This window comes from Phocoena phocoena, chromosome 16, assembly GCF_963924675.1.
Source record: "Phocoena phocoena chromosome 16, mPhoPho1.1, whole genome shotgun sequence".
Classification (NCBI taxonomy): Eukaryota; Metazoa; Chordata; class Mammalia; order Artiodactyla; family Phocoenidae; genus Phocoena; species Phocoena phocoena.
In genome coordinates, this window is record NC_089234.1 from 38,902,979 (window position 1) to 38,912,048 (window position 9,070).

At 37.2% G+C, this 9,070-nt stretch overlaps 1 protein-coding gene across 1 annotated transcript in view; it reads right to left on the reverse strand.

Annotated features, from left to right (window-relative positions):
* A1CF (APOBEC1 complementation factor) overlaps nucleotides 1-3,298 on the reverse strand; it is a 77,646-nt gene extending 74,348 nt beyond the window's left edge. The window contains exon 1 of the mRNA XM_065893809.1: nucleotides 3,207-3,298. The gene's annotated coding sequence lies outside the window, so the exon portion shown is untranslated. The remainder of the gene's footprint in view (nucleotides 1-3,206) is intronic.
* Between the last annotated feature and the right edge of the window lie 5,772 nt (nucleotides 3,299-9,070).

Below are 9,070 nucleotides of genomic sequence, written 5' to 3' on the forward strand. Positions count from 1 at the left end.
TTTTTCATTTGGATCCATCAAAAATATTCATCACAAAATTCTAATTTATTAAAATAAAAATTTGAAATAGTTCTTAATGCTGATAACCTAGTTGGGTTAGGTTTGATGGAATAAAGAGATAAACCAGCTTTTCTGATCGAATCAGCAGTAAATATTTGTTAATTACTGCCTGGATTTTACTTTTTCAGGCCAAGGAGCAGATGGGATTTAGATTTCTAATACAGAATGTCACTGTAGTCGTGCTGCTCCTTTTCTAGATGCTTTCCCTGGGGGAGTTTGGACTGTTACGACTGCACTTTAGAAGAGCCTGGTTACTGTTTCCATGAATAAGATAAAATGGTGTTTATCCTCTGTGGATCAATACCATCTTGTTTGAACTTATTGAGTCATTTAGAGACACATAAGGTAATGAAAACCATTGTGCAATAGTACCCAGCGTACTACCCATACTGCCCAGGTTTCTGTAGGATGACAGTATTTTAAAAGATAGTTATTGAAACAGATTTTTAATATCAACTGGCTGTGTGATGAAATGAACACACACTGTGACAGGGTGTCCTGTGGGTTTCAGTGAAAAAATTCTTTTTTTTAGAATAAAAGAGAATGATAAGTTGTCTTATTTTCTGAATAAATGGAATGGGGTTTCACTTTGTGACTCATCAAAAAACTTCATTGTTTACATACAGCTTTTTATTTAAACGATAGTAGCATTGTTTTGACAAAGAGGAGCTAATAGGTAAGTTTGGAAAGTTTTAGGAGACTTTTCTGGAGGTTTTTACCAACAGGGAAATGGAAAGGGAAGAGAGTTTTGCTGAATTGCTCCTGTGTACCAGGGACTGTGCTTAACTATTTTGCTTTATCATCTCATTTAATCTTTACTAAATTCTGCAGGACAGATTTTGCCCCCATTTTACCTTTGAGGAATCCAAGATTTAGGGAAGCTGAGTATCATGCCCAGGGTCACAAACCTAGGGAGTTTGTGAACAAGCAGTCCAGCCCAGCTCTGTCAGGAGAAAAGTCCAGTGTTCTGTCTATAATTAATTTGGGAAGTCTCTAAGATAGGCATGGTCCTGTCTGACGAAAGATGGTTAGACTCTCAGGTACCTAAGAGGTTTTCAATCGTGATGATTTCAGTAGTGACGGTTTCAGTCAATTCTGGTTGTTACGAAGGCTGGACACGGGCTATAAAAATGACTTGTTCTGTCTTAATCTGTAGTCTGAGGAATACCATTTCTGAGAGATGTTAATAAATGTTACTGAAAGAAGATGTTCTGTTGTAAATTAAGCTTAGGAAACAGAACATTGCTTGCTCTCCTAGGTATTCAAGATGAATGAATGTGTTTACACACAGAGTAGATCTCCAGTCATTGTGAGAATCTCATGGTTCTATGCTTGGGCTCTGGAGTCAGACCACTTGGCTGCGGAACTTGGCTCCACCACCTCCTAACTGGGTGATGTTCAGCCCATTAGGTAACTTATTGTGCCTCAGTTTTCTCGTTTTGAAAAATGTTATAATAGTATCTACCTTATATGACTCTTCTAAGAATAACTTGAGATAAACGCATGGAAAGCGCTTAGAAGTGCACTTGGCAATATGCGTCATAAACGTCTGTTATTATTATTATTCAAAATACTCATGTAGTAACAAGACCTGCTTTAACTTGTCCAACCACCATTTCCTCAACTTACGGGACAATAGAATCCCTCTTTCTGAGCCACATATATTAACGTCCACTGAATACAGTGTAGGAAATGCTATATTTGAAAAGACACAAAAGCAACTTGGTATTAGCCCAATTGGAAATAATAACCAAATATTCAGTGTTTTCATATCCACTATGTCATTTTATGTTTGCCCATAACAGCTAATTTCTTTTTTCTTGACAACTATCTTTCTCCTTCCCTTACACTTGATAAATAATAAATTGTATTTATAAATAGTAAAATATGAGAACTGTCACAAATGGGCAGTATCAATACTATTCCAGAAAATATTGCCCTTAAAAATGAACCTGTAAGTCATTGCCTATTACCTGTGTTTAGCAGGGGAAGGCCTCAGTGCTTTGACAAGTTAGTGATTTCACTTTTGTTTCCAGACCTATTATGCTCCTACTGTATGCATCTCAGCACATATTAATAAAAAAGAATGTTTCAGACCAGATCGCCACATCTTTGATGATCTTAAACTGTGTACAACTAGAGTTAAATTTGCCAATGCACGTTTTGCAGAACACTAATCCTGCCCAATGCACGAATGATCGTGTGTTAGTCATCTTCTTGGAGATACACAGTACACATCTAAGAAGTCCCATGGTAAAGAAACTTGTTTGGGAACCCATTCTCCTTGGAACTTACTTCGGTAATCATAGAACAAAAATATCACAATCAGAGTATTTAAGAGATTTCTGGGAGGAATGGGATATTCCTGGTAAGCGCCCTGACTGATTTCTTTTTTTTTAGGTAAAATACCATTATAGTCTGATTGTGAATCATCTTGTTGGAGTGAACAAAATGATCATGTGAAATATATACACTGCAGCACAGTTGCCCAAACCGTCCTGAAAGGAAAAGATCTAATAATTCGCCAGCTCCAGGTTGAGATTTAATATACTCAAACCAATCATTGTTCATGACTGTCTGTGTGTGTGTGTGTGTGTGTGTGTGTGTGTGTGTGTGTGTGTGTTCGGTGGTGGTGCAGGATAAAGGAGGAGAGGAAAGAAGATAACTGAATATGTGAAGTCTAAAGTATGGTAGAAATTATGACCTATACAGAGAACTCAGAATCTGTCAGTGCTGTTAATACTATTTCTCTTCTTAATTATACTTTTACGCTTCCTGGGATCTGAGGACCAGGACAGTCAGTCAACCACAACTCTCCCAGCTGTCTGGCTATTGCTAAATACATTTCTCAGAAACATTAGCCTTACTCTTATACCCAAAGTGATAAATCTACATTTTTTTTAACCCTCAGAAATTGATTAAATCAAGGAGCAAAAACAGCTGCCATCTCATTTTGACATTATACGATCATTCTAATTTTCTTTTGTTGTCAGGTGGCTTCATTAGTATAAAAACAGACTAGAAAAATCTCTGAATTCAGCTCTATAGTGGAAGAGGATAAAAACTGTTTTCACTGCATTCCCACTGATCCACACCGCACAGTTTCACACAGTTGAAATAGAAAAAGCAAAACACATGGACAATACCTGAGTGATTTCAGAGATCCCCACCCGGAAAAGGTTTCCTTGATTATGGCGAATTCAACGTGTCACTCTGGGTATGCTCTAATCATCATATCAAACTCCAAAGGTTCAGTGGCTTTAGGTTTGGTTTACAATTCCTGGGAGTTAAACTTTAACTCACCCTGTCTCTTGCATCCATGCAGCCCTTTGACCAGATAATTGGGTCACTACAACCCAAGCAGAATCTACAAAACTACTGTTGTCATTTGTTTAGCATATTAAAATGGATTTTGCATTAAGAATCATTAATGTGAATATTATCTCGATGCCGTTTTAAGTGATATATATTTTAAGAAGTAGAACTCACTGCAATTTGGGTAACTAAGCTTTTCTTTATATTGGCTCCCTTGTTTTCTGCTATGCCAAAATGAAATTAACCCTATTGTAATTTAGGAGAATGTTTCCTTTTTTTTCCCTCCACACTTCCTATGTCAGTGTATTACATGGAATAAAGTGTGGAGTTTTAGGTCAAGTATGTAAATAAATGCAGGCTTACCAAAATAAAATACAAAAAGCATTTATATAACCAAATAAATAGGGTCAGCTCAGGTTGGGGAAAGCACGCTTCTTTTTATACAGGCTGCTCATTCAGATTTTAAGCGGGAGCCATAATAATCAGCCGTGTACTGAGGTTATATGAGAGCCAAAGCTATTGTTCATTACTTGTTCATTTCTTGAAGAATAGGAAAATGTTATTTCCAAAGATATAAACTCTACATTCTCAGTTCTCCGAGAAGAGCTCCAGTCTATAGAGGAAATTTCTAAGGGTCATAAAGCCCACTTAAAAAAAAAAAAAAAAAAACTAAAATTCTCCTAATTTTGAGCAAATTGTAAGGGTTTATAAACTACAGGTCCCCACGCTAAAATTAAAGGGCACACTTGGCTTCAGTTCTAATAAGAGGAGTCTGATTTTCTAGGAACCAACTATTAACAGAAGTACTTGTTCATTCTGTGCTTTTTGTTTGTTTGTTTGTTTGTTTTTACAAACAATCGTTCCATAATATGGACATAGAGGAAGATAAGTCAACTGCGCACATCTGGGAAAATAAAATATACTGTCAGAATGCTAGTTCTGCCCACAGTTTTCAGTTCTCAAACACAAGGAAGGCTTCATTTACCTAAGCTTTTTCCAAAGCAAGGCCTGACAAGGTTTAACAAAAACACTCCCAGAACAATTGTTTTGCCCTGAAATTTTGCCCCTGGAGTGAGACCTGAGGGAAGCATCATACCCCTCCCAGCTAGACAGCTCTCTGAGGGACGCATCCCTCTACAACCTCCTTGGGAGTGGACCCCCCTCACCAAGCAGTTTTATTGGTTTTCCTAGTGAAACCTCAGTCTGGGCTCGTTTGGGTCCCCAACGTGTGGGGAATTCTTTCCTTGAGTTCATCTGGTCCTGCAGAGAACTGTTGATATTGTAAGACTGTCAGTCTTGGGAGGATTATGGTTAGTTGTTTGGTATGGTAGATGCCTGGATGGCGAGTAGTAGAGATGAAGCAAAAAAAAGCCAGGGTTTTGAGGGTATCTAGTGGAACAGCAAAATACGATGGTAAAAGAAGGCATTATGTTAACCGGTTATTTAAAAATATATCGGTTTCCTATTTGAGCTGTCCTGGCTTTAACAGGGCAGGATCATAATCACGTTAAACCAAAATGTTTGGAAATAAGTTAAAATAGCCCTTAGATCTGACAATTCAGGTAAGACAATTCATATATTATTCATAAGCGCCAAAGGCAGTAATGGATTTGGTGGTATCGTTAAGATATTGCTGGAAAGTTTTCTTATTTTCTAAGCCACATGTGTGGCAGTGATAAGGATGTGCTGATAAGCAATGAAAAGAAAAATAGTGGATCAGCCTCTCTCTCTCCTAAGGTTACTTACTTAGGGGGCAATATGTGGCCTTGGGACAAAGAGAAACCAAATGATCGGAATGAGATCAAGTTCATGACCTTGGTCTCATCAGCCTAATCAAGGGAAATAATTGTACCTAGAATGGCAAGGCTTGCTTTTACTTCGTCCTCCTGGGGCCTCATTATCCTAGGAGAGACAAAGCAATGATCAAATAAACTGTTAATACAGTGGAAACAAATTCGGTTTAAACAGTGGTTGGTAAGTATTGTTTCATTTGTTGATTCTTGTTACCTGAGGACTTACTATCTGCTAAGTGTAGATGGGTAATTATTTAAAATGAGAGTTGAATTTATAAGTAGGGTGTAAAATCAATATACTGGGTCACATCCAACATACTAAAACTAGAATAGAATAGAAAATATCAAGCGCATTACTTCTAGAAAGGGTATATAGCATTCCTGAAACTTTTGTTTCAGTTACATGTATGTGTATGTGCGTACTGGTTATGATGTAAATTTTATTTTATTGTGGAGCACAATTTTAAATGCTCACAAAATATTGTTAGTCTTTAGGTATTCCATGGTTAACCAACCAGATACAGGGTATATGCGTTAAGCCAGTGCCCCCCCACCCCAGTGACTAATTTAGTTCTAAGTATTATGAGGGAGAAGTACAGGATGCTAAGCAGAGCATAAAACACAGGGACCTACAATTATACTTCAAAAACAAACAAGCTCATAGAAAGAGAGAACAGATTTGTGTTATTAGTGGTGGGGGTGGGTAAATTGGAGGAAGGCAGTCAAAATGTACAGACTTCCAGTTACATACAAGTACTAGGGATGGAATGTACAACATGATAAATATAATTAACACTGCTGTAATATATGAAAGTCGTTAAGCGAGTGAATCCTGAGTTGTCATCGTGAGAAAATTTTCTATTTAATTCTGTATCTATATGAGATGATGAATATTCACTGATATCACTTATTGTGATAATCATGTTAAAAAAAGAAACAATACAGGAACCTAACCTAGTGTGGGACTGTGTGGGAGTAAGGAAAGGCTTCCAGAACACCAGACATTTAAACTGAGACCTGAGAGATGTGTGAGTGGGAGGGTGGGCATTCGAGTAGGTAGAAATAGCACATGTGGACGCCCTGAGTTTGAATGAGTTTGAACTGGTAGAAAGCCAGTTGTGAGCGGCAAGAGGGAGAAAGTGGCAGAAAGTGGCCCCTAGAGGGCCATGTACGTCGTGATACAGAATTCCAACGTTATCCTGGGGCACCATGGGTAGTCACTGAAGGGTTCTAAGAAGGTGAGTCACATGATCTATTTGTGTATATTTTGAGTGTAGAGTTGAGAATAAATTGTCATGAGATGACATTGTCTGCCCCTCTCCTTATTTTAAAAATTGAGGTATAATTGATATATATTAGTTTATCTTTTTTTAAGATCAAAATATGCTTGTTTTAGAATTATTTTATTCGTGTATATGTTCAAATAAGAGTTAGTGGTTTGGATTTGAGGGAGGCAAAGCATCTAACAGACTAGATGGTGGTGAAGATTAGGGTGGTGGCATTGGAGTGAGAAGGAATAGAATTTGGAGGAAGAGGTTTGCAAAGTGGATCATAGTAGCTGCTCATTAAATGGGAGCTCGCATCAGTCATGTTCTCTTTGGCTTGTGGATTTTAACTAATCTTGCTTTTAATATTGGACTGACTTTGCCGCCTAGCAGAGCTGGTATACTTAGGCAAAATTCATTGATAGTTGCTGGCTTAGGTAAAATGAAAGCTTTAAAAAACTTAAACTATAATTTAAAGCCAAAGGTTACCAAGTGTAAGAAGCTTCCTTCCCAGCCATGATCCTTCCTCTCCTATCTCAATAAAAGATTTCTTCAGTGTTTTCAATTTCTTAGGAATTCAAAATTCATTTTGGATGTTTGATGGGTGGGTGGGTGTCATTTACTTCCCTAGAAGGGAGCATTCTAGATAATGAAAGGGCCGTGTTGGACACGTTACCTAGGACACAAGCCTAATTCTCTTTCCGTCTCTATTATGGAGAAAGAGCTTTGAGCCTGGAGCTGGTATCTGAGGAATCCAGGGCTAATGCTATCACTCAAGAGCTGCTTGACCCTGAGCAAATTTCTGCCCCTTGTCTGAGTCTGTGTTCCTGCCTTTAATGAGGCAAACCTCTACCCGCCTTATCTACCTCACTGATTATTGAGACGGTCAAAGTATATGTGAAAATGATTTGAAGATAGTAGAGTACCATAGAGTACAGAGTAAAATGATTGCAGAGCAAATGAAATCTACATCCTCACGGCTATGTCAATGCAACTTCTTGTTTTAATTTAACTGTGAAATAAGGTCTTCTAGGATTTTAAGCCTGCTCTTTTAGATTCATAACATTTCAACCTTAAAGCCTGATGCTATTCTTAATGCCTGCTAGACTTTGGAAGAAAGCAGAGTTTGATTCAGTGGGTTAGAATCCATCTGTTCTTTCATGCCACATCCCAGGATTTTCAACTTTTGACAAGTTATTGGTTTTGTAACTAGAGCCATCTAGTGTTGAACTGATTAAAACACACACACACACACCCCCACACCCCCACACACCTACCCACCCCTCTCTTTGCTTTGTGCTTTAGGAAATTGCATTTGGTTCTCCTGACATACTTGAACAGTATTTTCCATATCACATAATTGTAGGATTAAATGGGTACTTGAGAATTTATCTAAAGTGTAGGCTAAATCTAAAAATCATAGCAGCAAGTGGGAGGCTACCCTGACCCTGTCCTTTAAACATGAATTGAGTATCTCCCACTTTAGGATTCAAAAAGGAAACATCCTTTCAAAAAGGAAACATCCTTTCCATAGTCATTCCTGTGTTGAAATGAATGTTCTTGAAATTATAGTTTACAAAGATCATATTGCTTTTTTAAAGCAATATTATTTAGTTCAACCCCAAAGCAAAAGCAAATATGGATTTTTTGGTAAAAGAACAGTTTTAGAACAAGAAATCCAGTTGGTAATCTGGTGTTTTCCTTTATTGATATTAGAAAATACTGATCATTGGGTTTTGGGGGGTTTTTTTTGATCATTGGGTTTTTAATCTGCCTAATGCGCTTTGCTCTATTTTCTTTACTATAAAGAAAGTAATTCCCACAGAAAACTTGCTTCTAAGCTCTTAGATAACTTCTTGAGAGGAATTTATTATATAATCTCTCTCCTAATGGTCATGACATTACCTATTTCCTTGAGTTAATTTTACTAAGTTTTGACAAAAAAGATCTTCTTTTCAAAAGGTAGGAGACATCCTGGGGGATGCAGTTAAAATGCATATACACGTGTGTATGTGCACACAACACATACACACAAACACACACACGTCCCGGACAAGATAATTATGGCATAATCATAACATTTTTTCCTTCTTTCATCAAATGTACCACTCCTTATCACCAGTTGATACACTAAATTCTTCAGGGTCACGAAGCATCTGAGAAGAAATATATGGCAACTTGGGTAGCATCTTGAATTTTTTTTTCCAGTAAAACTAGATCTGGCCAATTTAGCAAATCTAGGTTTTCCACATCCAAGTAGAAAAACATTTATCAATGAACCCAAAAGGACATTTTTTTCTGATTTTCTTAAATACTAGAATAACTTTGGGGTTAAGAATAACAAAAATGGGATAATAAAATGCTAATTATTTGCATTAATACATTTTCAAATGGTGAAAGAAAGCTGAAATTAATGGCGAGCTGGTTAGGAAGAGAACATTAACTTTTCAAACATAACTGAAGCTGCTGATCAATGGGCCTGATTGCTAATTTGTGTTCATTGTGGTTTATACAAAATGGAAACTTACATTTCAAATGCACTTTGTAGTTTCCAAAACACTTCTAATGTGTCTTCTCAAGAACCATATCAGATTAGGAGGCGGTAGAGTAAAATGTTTAATAGCATGGGTTTTGCAG